We start from the raw sequence: 20383 nt of genomic DNA, 5'->3' as shown, positions 1-20383 counted from the left end.
TACGTTGTAATTTCCACTTAGAAACGGCCTCCGGACGCTGTGGCAGAGCGGTTCTAGGCGCTTCAGTCTGCTATGGTTTCAGGTTCGAATCCTGCCTCGGGCATGGACATGTGTGATGTCCTTAGGTTAGTTTGGTTTAAGTAGTTCTAAGTCCAGGAGACTAATGACCTCAGATGTTACGTCCCATAGTGCTTAGAGCCATTTGAACCATTTTGAAGCCGCTTCATATGAAATCAATTATAAGTTTTACGAACAACGAAGAAGTTTTGTCACTCTCTGTCCAAACAACCCTGACCCTTGCTTGATCTCAAACCAGAAAGGTGACTGATGGGAAGTTAAGTCAGAGAACGAAGCTCCGAAGAAAGCAGTAACAAAATGCACAGAGGAAAGGAAGAGAGCCCTTGCAGAAAAAATAAGAGCAGTGTGGAAAGAAAAGGAAATAGAATCAAGAATCTTCGGGTGATCCGACAGGGTATAATCGCACACACACACACACACACACACACACACACACACACACACACATATATATATATATATATATATATATATATATATATATATATGTCTGTGTGTGTGTGGGTGTGTGTGTGTGTGTGTGTGTGTGTGTGTGTGTGTGTAATAATGTGCCGGGTATGACTACCACTCGCACACTGAGATTTCCGAACAAACTTGATTATGTATACAAACAGTTTATCGATTTTATCGATTTCCGGAATCGAGGATATTGACAAGTATTGCCTGTTACGGACATTGATACCGCCAGGATGACGGTCCACAGGGATTCCAAGACTTAAATGAAAGTTTAAATTTTAATTGGGAAGTCGGATAACAAATGAGAAACAAAATATTTTTCGTCTCACATATAGCTACAAATAACCATTGTTTATTTGTACTGTAAAACACTGCATCTTGCCAGATTTCGTGATTCTAAGTCAACGGGTTTTTTTGAATGAGTTTCCCCGTACCAGAATACTTTATATGAATTGCCGTAACTTTTCATTGCATTGACTCATAAGCTTAAAAAATTTATACCGCTAAGGTACAGAAATAATTTTAAAAAAATTGTCACTAATGCCAGAATAAGCTTCAAGAATGTGGTGTGGTATAGTAAGACAAATATAAACACTTCAGAAATCTCTTGTTTAAAACTTGCTCAGAGTTTTCTTTGCTGTCAATTTCATCTTCAGACATTACCAAGAGATTGCTCACAAAGCATGCGCTGGTGGATGAGGAGTTAAATGCCGATTTGGCGGCCAGCCGGAGCTAGCCTCAGGTAAGCCGAGTGACCGGTGGGCGCGCAATTTTCGCCGGCGGATCCACAGAGCCATGGGCCAGACGACGACCACTACATAGACGAAAATATCAGATGGATATTGTATTTTCAGGGAAATTACGTTACAGACACAATAAAAATAAATATACCATAAAAATCACTGTGTTGAGATGAGCTCATTACAACACTAGACTTTCTTCTACGATAAGTATTAAGAAGTTCCAATTGTTTTTAATTATGAATAACGCAATGGACAGTAGAAGTTAATATTAATTCATCCATGTTAGTGATCACATGATATGAAGTATCAAACGAAAGCTGACACAGTCAGCAAACACCAGTCTACCTTTCGAATACATGATGTACACTCCTGGAAATGGAAAAAAGAACACATTGACACCGGTGTGTCAGACCAACCATACTTGCTCCGGACACTGCGAGAGGGCTGTACAAGCAATGATCACACGCACGGCACAGCGGACACACCAGGAACCGCGGTGTTGGCCGTCGAATGGCGCTAGCTGCGCAGCATTTGTGCACCGCCGCCGTCAGTGTCAGCCAGTTTGCCGTGGCATACGGAGCTCCATCGCAGTCTTTAACACTGGTAGCATGCCGCGACAGCGTGGACGTGAACCGTATGTGCAGTTGACGGACTTTGAGCGAGGGCGTATAGTGGGCATGCGGGAGGCCGGGTGGACGTACCGCCGAATTGCTCAACACGTGGGGCGTGAGGTCTCCACAGTACATCGATGTTGTCGCCAGTGGTCGGCGGAAGGTGCACGTGCCCGTCGACCTGGGACCGGACCGCAGCGACGCACGGATGCACGCCAAGACCGTAGGATCCTACGCAGTGCCGTAGGGGACCGCACCGCCACTTCCCAGCAAATTAGGGACACTGTTGCTCCTGGGGTATCGGCGAGGACCATTCGCAACCGTCTCCATGAAGCTGGGCTACGGTCCCGCACACCGTTAGGCCGTCTTCCGCTCACGCCCCAACATCGTGCAGCCCGCCTCCAGTGGTGTCGCGACAGGCGTGAATGGAGGGACGAATGGAGACGTGTCGTCTTCAGCGATGAGAGTCGCTTCTGCCTTGGTGCCAATGATGGTCGTATGCGTGTTTGGCGCCGTGCAGGTGAGCGCCACAATCAGGACTACATACGACCGAGGCACACAGGGCCAACACCCGGCATCATGGTGTGGGGAGCGATCTCCTACACTGGCCGTACACCACTGGTGATCGTCGAGGGGACACTGAATAGTGCACGGTTCATCGAAACCGTCATCGAACCCATCGTTCTACCATTCCTAGACCGCCAAGGGAACTTGCTGTTCCAACAGGACAATGCACGTCCGCATGTATCCCGTGCCACCCAACGTGCTCTAGAAGGTGTAAGTCAACTACCCTGGCCAGCAAGATCTCCGGATCTGTCCCCCATTGAGCATGTTTGGGACTGGATGAAGCGTCGTCTCACGCGGTCTGCACGTCCAGCACGAACGCTGGTCCAACTGAGGCGCCAGGTGGAAATGGCATGGCAAGCCGTTCCACAGGACTACATCCAGCATCTCTACGATCGTCTCCATGGGAGAATAGCAGCCTGCATTGCTGCGAAAGGTGGATATACACTGTACTAGTGCCGACATTGTGCATGCTCTGTTGCCTGTGTCTATGTGCCTGTGGTTCTGTCAGTGTGATCATGTGATGTATCTGACCCCAGGAATGTGTCAATAAAGTTTCCCCTTCCTGGGACAATGAATTCACGGTGTTCTTATTTCAATTTCCAGGAGTGTATATTGTAACATACAGGTATGCAAATGCGCCACGGCAATAAGTCCTGCACAAGCTACACGTGGTAAGAAGGCAGCATCAGTCACATAACCGAGATAAAGACAACCTATCCCTTAGCTATCGGATGCACCTCAAATGATTGTGGATGTCAAAGGCATTTACTAAAAGTTGTATTAAATCACTGCTGAAGTGCGAATAATAAAACCATGTGCACGAAAAAACATGTATCTAGGGGGAAAAAGGAAGAAGTCTCTTCCGCCTCATCACATACTTACTTTGTAATTTTAATGTAACTATTTCATATTGTAAAACCAAATAAAAGGATGTTTAGAAATTCTTTTAGTAAGTTAAGTAATATTATGTTGTTTTGTAACGAGACGTCACAAATTAATCGTAGTAACCGTAGTTTTATTGTGCCATTATGTATTTTATTTTGTAGCATAATAACTTTAGTCTTAAAAAGCAAACATATCAACATTCAGGTACTATATTAATGTAGACGTCCAGTAAATAACAGTGTTAACTTTTTCTACACAACACCGAGAGAGTGACGCATTGGGTAGCACACCGGTCTCGCGTTCGGGGCGACGATGGTTCCAACCCGCGTCTGGAAATTCCGATTTAAGTTCTCCGTGATTTCCCTAAATCGCTTCAGGCAATTGCCGGGATGGTTCCTTTGAAAGGGCACGGCCGACTTCCTTCCCCATCTTTCCCTACTCCGACGGGACCGGTGACCTCGCTGTCTGGTCCTCTCCTCCGAAATCAACCAATCAATGTACATAACTTGTAACAGCGGTTAAATAGTACGATGTGAAATTTAAATAAAACGCTGGCCTATTTTCACGTTACGTTAATATTCGGGTAGTTGGCAATGAAGTACTTGTTTCGACCGTTCATATTAAGTTACTATGAGCTAGAAGACAGTGTTTGATTCCAAGCGCGGTCTACAGTCCAGACGGTACAATGTCACGCAAAAGTAATACCCGTTTTGATACGTCAAAAATTGTAATTTTTCACGCGAAAGGTAAACATATAGACAAACTGCTGCCACGCTGCCACGCTGAGTGAGAGTGCAGAAGGAGATACCGTCAGATGATTATAAAACGAGGCTCTATACCTCAAAAGGGCCATCCTAAGAAGCTGGAGTCGAGTACGAAAAGGAATGTAATATGAAAAATAAAGAAGGATCTTACACTCAGAGCACCCAGTGAACTTCTAGACGAGACCAGAAAGAAGGTACATCTCAGAAGATTCTCAGAGCATTGAAAGATAGTGGGTACAATGGAAGAGTGGCTAGGAAGAAACCGTACGGGAAAAAGCAGAATCGAAAGAAGAAAATGGAAAGAGCCAAAGAGTTTACTACGAGGGGAGAAATATGACAGATTCTTCTGTATGGCGAAGATCACGGAAATCGAAGAGCCGCTCGTCACCTCCATCAAGGTCGCTGTGCACGTCTGTTCCATCGATTACCCTTTTCAGCACAATTACGTAATGGTTTCGAGAAAGAGGTACCTTCACCGGCAGTAGACGAGACTGTGGAGTTCGATGGAGACGTCGAACACCTGGACCATAAGAGACTGTACTGCATCATATTGAAGAGAATCCGTCAACGAGAAGATGGGCAAATGCGCGTGCAATGGACGGTACTTCCAGCACCGTCTGCTATGACCAACATCTACATCTATACCACCTCCAACACTCCATACCACCTCACAGACACATCAATGAGGCTCAAAACAGATGAGAGAGGTATGATAGGCGACAAAAGACAGTACCTAATCCGACGTTAAGACCCCCCTCCCTGATAACTACCCTGTTGAAAACCTACCTAGGAAACATGTTTTCAGACGGCTGTAACACAGAAACAGTATATTTCTGGACATGGTTTCCTATTCAAAGTAATATATACTCAATCCCCTTAACAAGTCCTAGAAACTTGTAACGGGAATTTCCTAACACCCTTTATTTATTTGTCACAAAAATTTGTATTCAAATTATTAACTGTGAAAAGTGTGCGAATATTAAAGTAACGTGAAAACAGAACCGAGGTTCATTTAAATCTTATTATTAAAGAACTTTTATAAATTATGTCAATAAAGTTTATGTAATTATTTACAGGCTATATAACTCAATATAATAGGCCTACTTGGTTATGTTTTAGTTTGTTTTATTAAGAATAAAGTTATGATGCTACAAAGTAGTGTCGGAGTATTAACGTTTTTCACTGTATATCCGTGCAAATAGCCTTGATTTACGATGGTGGTCATTGTTCCGACATTTAACAGGTACTCAGTGGTATGGGACCTCACAGAAGCATTTAAGGAACAGTAGCAGTGTGCGTACCGTCTTTAGTCTTTTCTTGGTAGCCTGTCATTGTTCGGCGTTGTCGTCTTTTACGAGCGGATATTCTCGACGGCAGTCGAGATAGTCTGGGCTACGAAGGAATTGCGCTAGTGAAATACTTTAACTTATCATCGAACTTAGAATATTTGATAGTGGTTTTTGGTCACTGATTTTGAGTGCTTATACGAAATTTAAGTTTACTTGTAGGTCTAGAGGAGGCTGAAATTTTTAATTATTTTGCTACGGTTAATATCGAAACTCCCTTGTAATGGACTTCCTTTCCATTTTTTTTAGTTGATTATGTAGTTTTATATCGCAGTTAATCTCAGTCAGACAAAGAGCGTTTGTTTTCGAATCTCATTATTAGTGGGCTGTTAGATAAACACTGCTGCCACGTGTTCCATTTCGTTGCTCTGTTGCACTGCGCTAACGCTTATTTATCTTTGTTTTGATTTGAATCGGCAGTTGTGTTAGTCCACGAGTCACAAATGTGTGAAATATTTTCAATATATACCGATGGGCCAAAACACTAGGACCACCTGTTTAACAGGGCATGTGTCTTTTTTTTCAAACACAGTATAGCAGCGATTCTGATACGCATGGATTCTACAAGTTCTTGATAGATTTCCAGAAGTATGTGGCGCCGCCCGAGCGGTCTCAGGCGCTGCAGTCATGGACTGTGAGGCTGGCCCCGGTGGAGGTTCGAGTCCTCCCTCGGGCATGGGTGTGTGTGTTTGTCCTTAGGATAATTTAGGTTGGGTAGTGTGTAAGCTTAGGGACTGATGACCTTCGCAGTTAAGTCCCATAAGATTTCACACACATTTGAACATTTTTTTGAAGTATGTGGCACCAGATGTCTACTAACAGGGCCCTAAATTCCCGCAAATTACGGGACGGCGGTATGTGGGCCTGCAGCTGACGCCAGATATGTGTTGCAAAGAGTACCGATCACGGACATTTTCTGGTTAAAACACGAATGTGTGTTCAGTATCACGCTCCTCAAACCACAGCAGCACGATTTCGGCCTTGTGTCGCGGAGAGTTGTCGCTATCAGAGAAGACTTCAACCACGTCCACAATAACGTTCACGTAGTTCACCACCTTCATGGTGTCTTCTAGTAAAACCAGAATCCCAACTTGATGTACCCTAAAGCATAGTTACATTCTCTCCGGCCTTCACCTGTGGTGCGGTGCATGTTTCAAGCAGCTATTTCCCTGGATGACAACGTGTTAGGTCCTCAACCATCGACATGGTGTAACAATAAATGCGATTCATTCGACAGGCGACACGTTTCTATTGATCCACGGTGAAAACTCAGTGACGCTGTGCCCACTGCAATCGTGACTGACGATGTCGTTGGGTCAATACAGGGACGCGTAAGGGTCGTGTGATGTGAAGCTCCATCGTCAACAGATGGTATCTATCCTGGATTACACAGTGACGGGACGCTCCGACCTCTACGTTTTACGATGAGACTTGGACGTCCACTACCACCTGGCATTCGCTTTATTCCATCACTTTCCATAGGTGCTCACGACAGTAGTACGCAAACAGCCGACCATCTTCGCTGTTTGAGAGATTCTCATTTCTAGCGGAAGCGCCACAATAATGTTTCCTTTGTTAAAACCACTTATGCCAGTGCATTTCCGCATTTGTTGCCCGTAACTTTGCTATAATGACTGCCGAGTTGTCTCTCTTCCGCTTACATTCTTTCCTTATTGCGTCATTTTCCCTCAGCATCACCAGAAGGCATCCAACCTCGCGGTCGGCAGTGGTCCTGTTTTATCGGTATTCCTTTATTCCATTTAAACAACAGGCATTTAGTTTTGACAACATTATTAATGCTATTGCATTTACCTCCGCATTTTATTTACCTGTAAATTATTTGTCTACCCTCTCCTGTGTTTCAGAAATAATTTGTAAGCATATCAAGCTAGAAAGTCACAAAACTGTACCAGCAGTTGTGGAAAAGAAATCAAACTGAATTAAAGTCAAACCTCCGGAATTTTGCAGATGATTTTGTAGTACTTTAAGAAAATGTAACAGGAGCAATGAGTGAAATTCTGGGAAGTACAGCGAAAAGAAAGGCTCTCGGAATTTAAGGTTACAGAGCAGAAGTTCATGGAAAATATAAAAATTATATCAAAATACATAAAAACACAAATAAGTAAAATACAGCAAGTTAGTAAATTAAAATGGAGAAGTCAGTAAATTAAAATGGAGAAACCATACATCAAGTGGAACTGGCAAAATTAGCAATAGAATAGAATGGAAAGAGCATCTAAAACGGGTAATGCATAATTAGAAGTATGTAACTAAAACTCTGTGCCACGATGTTTATATGCAGCTGGAGAGGATAGAGATACATGATACCGAATTATTAGAAAAATAATGGGTGAACTACAGACTATAGATGGTTGTAAAATGAATAGAAATTATGACATCTACTAGGATACACAGAAAATATTACAAATAATGGAAAAGTGAAGGTTAATCTTCTTTCGACCCCTCTAGCGAATGAATGAAAACAGGCTAAAGAAACAAATATTCCCGTATTTCTGGAAAAATAAGTTAAGAATAGCGCACAGCACAGAAATTAGAAACGAGTTAGAAGAAAAAACATCAGGAAGCAGTAAATAACATGAAGAAACATTTCTAAGAATAAAATATTAGCTTTAGAAGCCTTTCAAGGCAGGAGAAATAAGACATCAGGTACAACATCAACAAAAGAATGGAAAAGACAATATTGGGATAAGATGCAGCACTTAACATTGAAAATCTCTCTTAACAGGAGGATTAACGTCTCAGAAATCCGTGACCATTTGTCATTATAACTGAAGAAAGACACCGTCTGGATCACTTCGTAGGTTTACTACGATTATCGGTTGCAGGTTATGCTCGGATCCAACACCTAATTACTGCGAAGTCCAGCTGTTAGCAGCGTGAAGATTGATTTTATTTTTTTGTCACACTCCGCCGTACTGACGAACTGTGCATCCCAGTAATTAGACGTTGCATCCAGTAATAAATATCGAAACAGATAATCCTAATAAACATGCGAAGTGACCAAGACGATGTCTTCCTTCGTTTACTTGTGAACGTGCTTAGGTGGGCATTTATAAACTGTTTAAAACTTGTGATGCTTGAGACAATGAGAACCTGTGTTCTGTCTACGTTTTTGGGGTCTTACGATGTTATTTTGAGAATATCTGTGGGTTATGATGCCTGAGAACCGAAACTTAAAAAACTTTATAATCATCAGCATTTGGCGCTCTCAAGACATCTTTTACGGCATGACGAAAAATCTTCAAATTATATTTTTTTGAAGCCTGAATCCTCTATGGACACATTAAAAGGTTAGAAATCGAAATCGAATGATATTCATTACAGAGAACGAAAATTGTATAAGTAAAATTCTGGTATTAGATATTTTGTTAACAACTTTAACGGCGCCAACACTAAAATCGTATCATAGGCTATTTTTGAATGGGTCCAAAACTTAAATGATTCCAGCCACTCTCATCGGAAGATCGGATTACGTATTTATCTTGCTTTATAAACTTACTTATGACTGCTCTGCGGCAAGCTAAAACTGTGTACCAGACTAATCTCTCAACCCATAATCTTGTCTTTTGCCAACATTGGCCTGCTATCAGCCACTCTGTCCTCGTGTATGGGGGAGGGGGTGGGGGGGTGGACAGTCGAGGATTCAGCTTACTGCCAATTCTTGCCCATAGTTTGCGCAGAGGCTCTCCTACGATCCTTCAGTACTAGAAACCGTGAGAGGAAGGAAATCATGAAGAATTAAGCATTACCACTGGTTCAGAGATGCTGGCAAAATGTGATGTATTACTTTTTAGCTGAGAGTTCTCTGCGATAGACAAGCTGAGACATCTTGGTGGCGTCCTGGAATACTGCAATTGTTTGAGCGATGAATACTGATGTCTGGGCCATGATTTCGGCTGTCGATCTGTTACGTTGTCACTAACGTTAATTACATGGTGTACTCCGCTAAAGAATTTAAGTAAATCATACATAATCTACTATCTATGTGTTTTCGAGTTATTGTGATGCCATCATCAAGTCAATGCCCGAGCGCCCGGAAGCGGAGCTACCTGATTTATTATATCGTCCAGTGCTATTGTCCTACGGCAATGCCATGTAGTTATCTAGTGCGCAGAAAGAGTTACCTGGAAATACCAAGCAGATACGAGGAGCACGTGTTTGACCGTGGCGTATAGACGTCCGTAATTCTCTTGGCATTGTCTTCTTTATCGTTCTAGTTAAAATCACGCCTTTATCATTCAGTCCATCGGGAAGCCGGAGAGATTCTTCCTCAAGTAACAAAAGATTCTTGTGCACGAGACACGGCACCAAAACCTACACTGGTGACAGATAATCTAAAGGGCATTTACTTTATCGTCCTTTATTCGACATTATGTTACTGACAGCTGACTCTTTCATTGCATCGTTTGAGTTATCAAGTCGAGCCAATAGAAGCTAGAACTTTACAACACTAAATAAAAAGCTATTTACATTCTACGGACACTGCCTCCACATATTTCGCCAAGCATAACAAATACAAAACGAAAATCTTGTTTCCAGATAATTTCACAGAAACGGCTTTACTGTATCCTACTTCCTCTGTATCTATTGAAGTATTTTTTGAGGCACTTGTTTCAACTTAGTAACAGTATGTATTACATTTCAGCATTTAGACTGCGACAACTAGTTCGTCGTAGCTATCAAAACATCCTAACCGAAATTCTAGTCGCACTGCTCTTACGATATTCAAGAAATTGGAGATTTCTTGTGATAGAAATCTGGGAGTATGTTCTCTCAGAATGTTCAGTTTTAATAAAATTATTGTACCTTTCATTTATTATTTCAGAGTCACTTTTCAAATAGTTAAGTCTTAGTAGTGGATATCGGTTAACTTCTCCGAGTCTCAAATTCTACAGTCCTTTTCTTGGCTAAACATTTGAAAAAATGTATCTGTGGACGAAAATCTAACGAAAAAAATGGAAAACCGTATAATTGCTAAAGTATGAACGGTCAACGGCATATACAAATAATACTGATAAATAATTTTTTTTGTTGCTTTTAGAACACTCGTAGAAACGTCTCTCACTATCCACAAAAATAGTCTTTCTTGCATGTGCTGTGCCTGTTAGCTGTTTGTCTGTTCATATTCCAGTGTATAGTCTATTTCCTTCATCACAATGGGTTTCAATCTGCACTTTAAACAAGCCCTTCGCCTTTAAGGCATTTTACATATGAATTTCAATCATGTATTGTTTTCATACACCGTATCTCAACAAATTCGTGCTATTAGACTACAAGAAATACGGGGAAAGAACATTTCTTCGTGATTTTCAATTTAAATTTTCTTCTTCTTAAAATTGTAAACGTGGCTGCGCTTCAGTTCAGATGCACGTAGAAACTTGACAGGAACGGAAAATAACAGCCAACTAGTTGGGGATATAAAGGGTTATTAAACATTTACCATGGTTTCGACAGATGTTAATCTGCCTTCTTCAGAAGGAAAATGGACCTATTTTACAAATTATAAGTGCTACTAAAGGCGCTTAATTGATTCTGGACAAGTTCCTTACCAGGAATAAACAAAGTGCCTACATAATTGGGCGCCTTTCAAGCGTAAAACGAATTTTAAAAAAATTCTCGGAGGTATGTACCGCCTATGCAACCAATTGAAGACTGTTTGTTGCCATACGCGTTTCGCTTCATTTATTTGGGAAGCATCATCAGTGGTCTGTAATACATGTTTCCTTTTTTTACATACAATAAACGTATTATGTGGTAGATATGCTGCTCTATTACACTATGTCGTGAATTTCTCTTGTTTTTTTACGTTAAAATCAACTATTTAGGACAAAGTTCGTAGTGCGTTACTTACGATTTCCAGCGCAGTCAACTCATGTGTGTGGTCGTGGAGATGTATTCGTTAGTTTCCATATTCCAGCTGGCCAATTTCTGGCGTTCTTTCACCCACGCTTGTCACATCGCATGTATCACTTGTACTTTCCATTTTGTGAACAATATATGTGTGTTTTTGGTGTATAGTGTTGCCAACTGCTGTTGTGTATTTGTCTTTCTTTTGTCGGCCTACTGGAGTATGGAAACTAAGGAATACATCTTCACGACCACACACATGAGAGTGGAAATTGTAAGTAATACCGAACGATAAGTTCACATTACGAAGTTTGTACTACAAAAGTTGATTTTAATCTAAAAAACAAGAGAAAAACAGGACAAAATGTAATAGAGCAGCATATTATATCTACCACATAATATGTTTATTGTATGTAAAAAAAGGAAACATGTATTACAGGTCACTTATGATGCTTCCCAAATAAATGAAGCCAAACGCGTATGGCAACAAACAAACTGCCTTCAAATGGTTGCATAGACGGTACATTCCTCCAAGGAATTTAAAGCATCTAAAGGAAAGACGGAAAACAGAAAAAATGACGAATTTTAAAAATTCTGTACATGTTTGCATTCGGCCGTTAGCGATTCATATATACGATGATTCACATAGGATGTAACACATCTTTTATTTACTCAACGATTCCAGTTATCAAAACAAGGTTCTTGACAAATAATAGTACATCAGAGGCATGTAGTTTTGTTTTGTGATGTAGAATATTAACTGCTGTATAGATCAAGATAATGAATCAATTACGATGTTTTAAATAGCGCAATATTTTTTTCGGCTTGCTCGTTAAATTTTACGTTCAAATTTTTCGCAAAAGAATCCGAGAAGTATTCTAAAATTGGTAGACAAGTTCACCGGAATCGGCTATTACATTACAAAGTTGGGTTTTGGCAGTAAAATGAATTTTGCGCCTCTTGAAAACGACGCAGAGCTTTGGAAAGGAGGGGTCGCAAGACGTTAGGAATTTCTGTTTTTCCAGAAAATGAAACCTCAAATGCATAGACTATTCAGCTCATATGTGCTATCTGGGAAGTTCATCATGTGGATGCATTCTTTGTGTGGCAAAATAAACGCTTCGCAAGACTGTAACACATAACAAAAAAGTCAGCTATACCCAACCACAAAACAATTTTCACACATTCCACTTATTTGTATACGTGTAGTAATTAAACTATACAATCTCCTGTTCTATACTATTTGCATTACATGTTGTTGCCCTGTTAGTACAGCTGATCAATAAGGTCATTTAATGAATAACCGAGTGTTTGAGTGACAATATCACTTGTTTGAGTAACTACAGTAATAGACGTTGTAAGAATATCAGTGATGGGCCCGAAGAATGATACTGACGTGTGGTGCGAGGATGAATGACGGTTGGTGAACTAGAGCTGCATTAACACTTACCTCTGACAATACGGAAGACTACAATGTTTGGTGTGGACTGAAAGTTTTTTATGGTCGTAGCCTTGCCTTTGAAGAACATATTTGCTCAATCTATTCTGGTGGTGGATTCGGGCAGTTTCTAATCGTTAAGAATTTAATAAAGGCATCATTTTATTTCCTCTTTTTGATCTTGGCCAATTCTTGTGGCTAAAAGAGGTGACTAAAATGTCTAATAAGATTTTGGAGAAAGTAGTTCATACGCAGTTGTTGCTGCAGAGGCTATTATTGGGTTCCACCAACATATCAGTGTCATTTTCCGTATTTTCATTGTGGAATATAACATTTTAAAACGTTTTCCTTTCATCCTCCAGACATGATAGAGAGCTCAACTATACCAGTACCAAGCTCTCCCAAGCTCTCCTCTTTTTTTTTTTTTTTTTTTTTGGAACAGACCATGTCAAACTTATTTTCTTTTCTCTCTCTCTACTGCTTTGATCACAGATACTCTTCCACCATCTTCGGCACTCATTCACTAGAACGCAGCATACAAGGCGTTAGACTTGTCCAGAACCATCTGGCCCGTCACGCCCGACGTGAGGTGCTGATGCACTATGTGCATCATGCACTACGCGGCGCAAAATTATTGCTCCCAGGAAAACACGGATTATCACGCTCTTGCCGGGCGACGTCGTTGTACCAAGCCTTTCGAGTATTTACTTGCCTGCACTGCAGAGCTAGTAGAACCGTGACGTCTATCGGCAGATCATTACTGCTTGAACTTCCCTTGCATGCAGACGTATACACCATTAGGCAGAAGTTTAGACATGCTGCTTTTATATGGTGACCGTCAAAGAAATGCTGCCCGCCACGAATTCTTCTCCTGTGTCAACCTCTTCATCTCAGAGTAGCACTTGCAACCTACGTCCTCAGTTATTTGCTGGATTACCTCCTCATTCCTTACCTTATCAGTCCATTTAAGTTTCAACATTCGTCAGTAGCACCACATCTCAAACGTTTCGATTCTCTAATGTTCCGGTTTTCCCACAGTGCATGTTTCACTACCATACAATGCTGTACTCCAGACGTAAATTCTCAGAAATTTCTTCTTCATATTAACACCTTTATTTGATACTAGTATTCGTCTATTGGCCAGGAATGACTTTTATACCATTGATAGTCTACTTTAGATGTCCTCCCTTCTCCGTCCGTCATTGATTACATTACTGCATAGGTAGCAGAATTCCTTAACTTCCTGTACTTCGTGACCATCAGTCCTGATGTTAAGTTTCTCGCAGTTCTCATTTCTGCTGCTTCTCATCACTTTCGTCTTTCTTCGACTTACTCTCAATCCGTACTCATTAGATAGTTCATTCCATTCAGCAGATCCTTTAATTCTTCAATAAATGATGACTAACTGAAACCCTCTGCTGCCGACAGGTGTTGTTGATATACCTCGATGTGGACAGCTGAAAATGTGTGCCCCGACCGGGACTCGAACCCAGGATCTCCTGCTTACAAGGCAGACGCTCTATCCATCTGAGCCACCGAGGACACAGATGAATATCGCGACTGCAGGGACTTATCCCTTGCACGCTTTCCGTGCCACTCACATTCCCAACTGTTCTTATAGACATTTGCCCATTCACTCATTACTCGCGCACGCTTTGGTGATTCCCGTAAGAGTTTGGTCAACCTGTGCGCATTCGCACAGACGAAGGTCAATGGCTGGGTAGCCTTTAACTATATATATGAAGACAGTAACTGTTCTCGAAAGAACAGAATTGTGGACGGTTGGGAACGTGAGTCTCACGGGAAGCGTGCAAGGGATAAGTCCCTGCAGTCGCGCTATTGATCTGTGTCCTCGGTTGCTCAGATGGATAGAGCGTCTGCCATGTAAACAGGAGATCCCGCATTCGAGTCCCGGTCGGGGCACACATTTTCAGCTGTCCATATCGAGGTATATCAACAACACCTGTCGGCAGCTGACGGTTTCAGTTAGTCATCATTTATTCCAGGGAAAAGCTGCACGGTCATCTACAGTATTCTTTTCTTTCGAGAACAGTTACTGTCTTCATATTTAATTCTTCTTCACTTTCACTCAGGATAGCAATGTCATGAGCGAATCGTATCTTCTGTATCCTTTCACCTTAAATTTTAATCCACTCTGAAACCTTTCTTTTATTTCTATCACTCCTTCTGCGATATTCAGACTGAACAACATGGACGAAAAACTACATCCCGGTCTTACATCCTTTTCTGATTCGAGCACTTTGTTCTTGGAAATCCACTCTTACTACCGTTTTGGCTCTTGTACATATTGTATATTACCCGTCTCTCCATGTCGCTTAGCCCTATTTTACTTAGAATATCGAACATCTTGCACCATTTTACATTGTCGAATGCTTTTTCCAGGTCGACAAATCCTACGAACGTGTTTGGATTTTTCTTTAGTCTTGCTTCCAATATCAACCGCAACGTCAGAATGCCCTCTCTCGTGCCTTGACGTTTTCTAAAGGGAAACTGGTCGTCATCTAGCACATCTTCAATTTTCTTTTCCATCTTTCTGAATATTATTCTTGGCAGCAACTTGGATGCTTGAGTGTTACGCTGATTGTTCGATAGTTGTAGCACTAGCCAGCTATTGCAGTTTTCGGAGTTGTGTGGATGATATTTATCCGAAACAAGATATGTCACCAGACTCATACCTTCGTACACACCAACGTTAATAGTCGTTTTGTTGCCACTTCCCCTAAAGACGTTGGAAATTCTGAAGGAGTGTTATACATCCCTTCTTCTTTATTTGATCTTAGGTCCTCCAAAACTCTCTTAAATTCTGATTCTCATACTGGATCCACTATCTCTTCTACATCGACTCCTGTTTCTTGTTCTATCACATCAGCCAAATCTTCCCCTCATAGCTTCACAATTGGAAATAAACAATTCACTGGCTGATTCAGTGACTCATCACCATCTAGCCAAAACCGCTAAGACAGAAACTTGAAATTTGGGGAAAGTGTTGATCTTATACTGCAGGCATCGTTGTTTGAAATTCCATCCCTAAAGGACTGAAGTAGGCGATGAAAATTTCTTTGAAAATGTGGCATATTAAGGAAATTTTGAAACAGAAAATATGAAAGTAGTTATTTTCTTTCTCAGTCAGAGATAAAAAATACGTGGGACAGCGTTTTCGGAAATTCAGCAACTAAGGATGTAAAGTAGTGGGTGAACCTCTATTTTGAAAATAAATCTTTGTTAACGCTTTTCTAAAGCATTTTATAAAGCTACATAAGTGAGAGGTGGTAGTTTACTTCTCAGTTAGAAATAAAGGAATAAGTAATCAGTATTTTTGGAAATTCAGACCCAAAGGGACTGAAAAAGGGGATAAAATTTTTTATGAGAATATTTCATTATTTACGAATTTTCAAAGCCATATCTAAGAAAATTTGTATTTAGCTCCTCAGCAAAGGATAAAAAATTACGTTTCAGTTTATGGAAATTAAACCACTAATCTTTATGAAAATATTTTGTTATATTGAAACATATGTAAATTTAAATCTACGGAAATTGGTATTTGACTTCTAAGGAAATAAGTGTGAAAGAATGAGAGCTTTTATGGAAATATCACTGTATATACGAGTATATAATCATTAAGATCTTTTCAGTTCAGACGCATTCACTCTCCTGAACTCTTGTGGGAATCCAGCTAGGAATGAGTAAGGTTGACAGGGGGCGGTACGTAAGTGGTGTGCGATAACTTGTAAGCTAGCCTATGGTGGCGGCAGTTCTCCATCTGCCATAATGACTAAAAAGTAGTAACCATTACACCCAAGAGGTGCCAAATTTATCAACAGCGCAAGGAAATCTGTCATCTGTAAATAGTGGCTCCTGTGGGGATCATCCAATTAGTTGACTAAACTGACATAAAATTAATTTAATGCCTTCAAACCCACAACAAAATAAGTGACATCGTATGGAAGGAGAATGGGTGTTGTTGAAAAATTAATAACAAGGACCTGCAGTATCACAAAGAGATTTATTAATTAATATCAAGGTCAAGAGACAACAAACTTATAAACAGAAACTTCAGCACTATAACATTTCAATAACATGAACTCAGGTTGTTTGGCAATAGACTTGGGGAACCTAACTGGAATTAACGTGTTGATGAGACTGGCTTTTGTGAATGGAAGAATGGTAATCTAGGCAAGCACATTCTGCTGTATCATTCCACTGATGGGTCTCTCACGTGAAAATATAATTAAGCATGCCATGGACACTGGGAGTGACGACTGTGAGTACAAGGCTGGTATAAAAGAAGGTGGCTGTGATTGATAAGCTTCTGAATTTGCTGAAGCTGCGCAACATTACTGATATAGCCAGTGAAAAACGAAATGCTGTCATCTACTGCCGAAGCTGCTAGGTATAGTGGGGCATCGTACTGCAAGATATGACGCCACATCTGCCTGTAATTGGCTCACGCCCGCGAAAATATACAATTTCGTCTGGGCGTCCGGACGTCCTTACAACTAACTGCTCTCTCCACAGAAACGACTGTACTCCGCGATGTTCGAGGCACGTCGTCTCCTCTCCCGTTGCTCACACTCTTCTGAAAAATAGATGTTCCCCAGGATGTTCTTGAATAAATCTATCATGGCCCAGTAGTGGCTACTGTGCCAATCACGCTTTCTAGCAAAGCGACCCGATCTTCCTCAACCAATCACTGCTGTGCAGTACACATTATGTTCTCTGAAAAAGCAGCACACAATGCCTGGAGGTCCTGCAGCCAGACCCCCAGTGCATTTCACAAGAAGAGGGAACCTTCCTAGTGCAAACAAGCTCTGTCTCGTCCATAAAACGATTTAGCGGGCGCCGATCGTGGTGAGGCACGGTGGCATCTAAGAAACGCGACATCCAGAGAAATTCAAGGCTCCTTGTCACAAGGTACGCTGATCTTGGAATAAACAAATTAGCCAGGCTCCAGCCCGAAACGACTTTACCTGGACCCACACATGGGATAAGTAGTGCAGATTCCTACACCACGTCCACTCGCTAATAAAGTCGTTAGGTCAGCCCCAGGATGCATGGCACCGCCTGTTTCTAAAGAAGTGTGATTTCGCATTCAGCCATGGTGTTCCCACCCTCTTGCTTGGCCGCCAGCGGAACAAGGACGACCGCCGGAATGGAGGCCCATAAACAACAGCCCTGCAGGGCTACAAAGTCAGGCTAGCAATGAGAAGGCTCTCCCAACTCGCTTGTTACTTGGGGACAGTTGTAAGGCTGTCCCTAATGCAATGGCCACCTCCAGCATCCAAAAATCTGTCTCTATAGCCGAGTTATACTATTGCTACTCAAGTCATACAAGTACTGTGAGATCAATCAGTGCTTTACCCTAACCCTAATAGTCCATCAGATTACTGTCAATCAGGGAAAATTTAGATACACCAAAGGCGAATTAAATTGTATGATAATCACCGAAAGAAAATGAAAGGGAAAATGCCTGACGGGTATTACTACAGTAGTGGCCTGCCCGGAAGGCACCGCTGTCTTTCAAACATAGGGGAGAAAGCTGAAGTAGTTAATCCGACTCTCACACAACGTAAGCCATTAAATTCATTCTGATGCTTAATTCTGTCCGATGACAGAATTTATTTCATTTCATCATGCTTTCATCTTCAATGCTTCATTGCAATTAGTTGCAAGTGGAGGCAAGTGTGTGTGTGGGCGTGGGGGGGGGGGGGGGGGGAGGGGGTGATGAGAGGAGTACAAAGCACAATTAGGCTAGTTTGATATTTCAAATTTGTTTTACTCTGATTGGACACCTCCTTTTAATACTTCAAAAAAAAATGGCTCTGAGCACTATGGGACGTAGAACTACTTAAACCTAACTAACCTAAAGACATTACACACATCCATGCCCGAGGCAGGATTCGAACCTGCGACCGTAGCAGCCCCGCGGTTCCGGACTGCAGCGCTAGAACCGCACGGCCACCGCGGCCGGCTTTTAATACTTCACTGTGATTGGTCCTGAAGAGGAGTAGGTGTGCGCCATAAGCACAGCTGAACTGATTGTACAATTCTGGATTTTTAAATTTGATACAATTTTCTATTTTTTACTTTCCTATCAACAACAGTTTTTTCCCGCCAAAAGCAACTGCATCATCGTGACCGTAGCGTCAACTAGAACCATCTGAAACTAGGAATTGAAATCGCCCTCTGTTTTATACTGATTACATGTACCATCATCTACTTGCATGCCAGTTGAATCATCCCTTTCTCTTCTTTAAGATAGTATCTTGTTCTTCCCTCCAAGTGCTATGGTTTGCGCTGTGCCTGCGCAAACGTATAAAAATCTGTATAGGCCTTTGTAAGTGCTGTTGCGCCCCGTGCTCTTGAGACGTTTGACATACCCGTACGCTCTCTCTCTCAGTGCCTCGTCTCTTGGGGCTACCACGCCTCCCTTGTAAGCTGTTAGCGCTGCGGCGGCCAGTGTGATCTGCGTCAACCAAATGCCACGCACAACCAAAACCAGTCACTTTTAATCTCTTTATAGTATTCTGTGTCACAATGTGCCACTAATGTATTCCAGTTTACATGTGCAGTTACCTTCGCCCTACCTGTATTTTCCCGACTCCTTGCGGAAATGATACACTACTATTGGCTTTTGGCCTCTTTAGCAAACACTCATAAAAATGCGCCACTCCTCTCAGCCATCTTTCAGCACACTGCGTTGTTCTGTTATCTATCCTGGTGCATATAAAAATGGTTATGAAACGTCATTCATTTTAACTGTGTTTAAATTACCTCATGATAATCGTAAGCAACATCTCTTCCCAACCAGTATTCACATTAACTCCTAAGATCTATTACCTAAAATTATTCATTTGCTTATACTAGAAAATTTGCGAGTTACTACTGTGAATCTCCCACTTATTCTTATTCCTCATTCCTGCTATTCATCATACTTACCCCATTCATTTCACCTTTTTTCATGTGGAAACAACCGCTGTCTTGTAGTCATCTCACCGATAGCCAACACAGAAGTTTCTAGCAAAGCCTGAAGCAGAAGTGTTCATGATAAGTCCAATGCATAAGGGTCGACCTTCTTTTCTTGAACGAGAAAAAACTCGAAAAGGAAGCGTCAGGCATATGATTGGCCTGTTTATGTTTTCACAGCCTACAAGCCAATTGTTTATTAAAAATAATCGTCATGCCTTCCCACACCACTCTTTTAAGACATACGTTCCACACTCTAACATTCTTTCAGAATTACACAGTCACCGAGATATTTTGCTACGTGATCAACACAGTTTAAGGTGGACGAAAGTGCTAGAGCCAAGAAATCAGTCAGTCTCAGCTACTAAAATCTGTGCAGTCCTCTCCCTTAGATACACCACGGCTGTTAAACCATTCTTGGGAATGAGTTTCAGACGAGACGTGCTTTTCCTGTTTTCTAAGCCCCCGCCTAAACAGAGAATTAATAAAACTGTGCTACGTCTTTTCTTGCAGATACAAGTAACTGTACTGAAGGAGCACAGTGCAATTAATTCCTGCTCTACTTTCAGTTCTATCAGCAACTCTTACATGTAAGATAAGCGATTGTTGTTTCTGTTTGTTTAATTTCACATCCTCCCATATT

General features: G+C 41.5%; 1 non-coding gene across 1 annotated transcript; it reads right to left on the bottom strand.

Moving 5' to 3' along the window:
• Positions 1–14224: 14224 nt before the first annotated feature.
• Positions 14225–14298, bottom strand: Trnat-ugu. Its single transcript has one exon. It is a non-coding gene; the product is annotated as a tRNA-Thr (tRNA).
• Between the last annotated feature and the right edge of the window lie 6085 nt (positions 14299–20383).

Source organism: Schistocerca piceifrons, chromosome 1 (assembly GCF_021461385.2).
Source record: "Schistocerca piceifrons isolate TAMUIC-IGC-003096 chromosome 1, iqSchPice1.1, whole genome shotgun sequence".
NCBI lineage: Eukaryota > Metazoa > Arthropoda > Insecta > Orthoptera > Acrididae > Schistocerca > Schistocerca piceifrons.
Note: the sequence above shows the minus strand (reverse complement) of the source record. Positions and strands in the feature narration are given on the sequence as shown.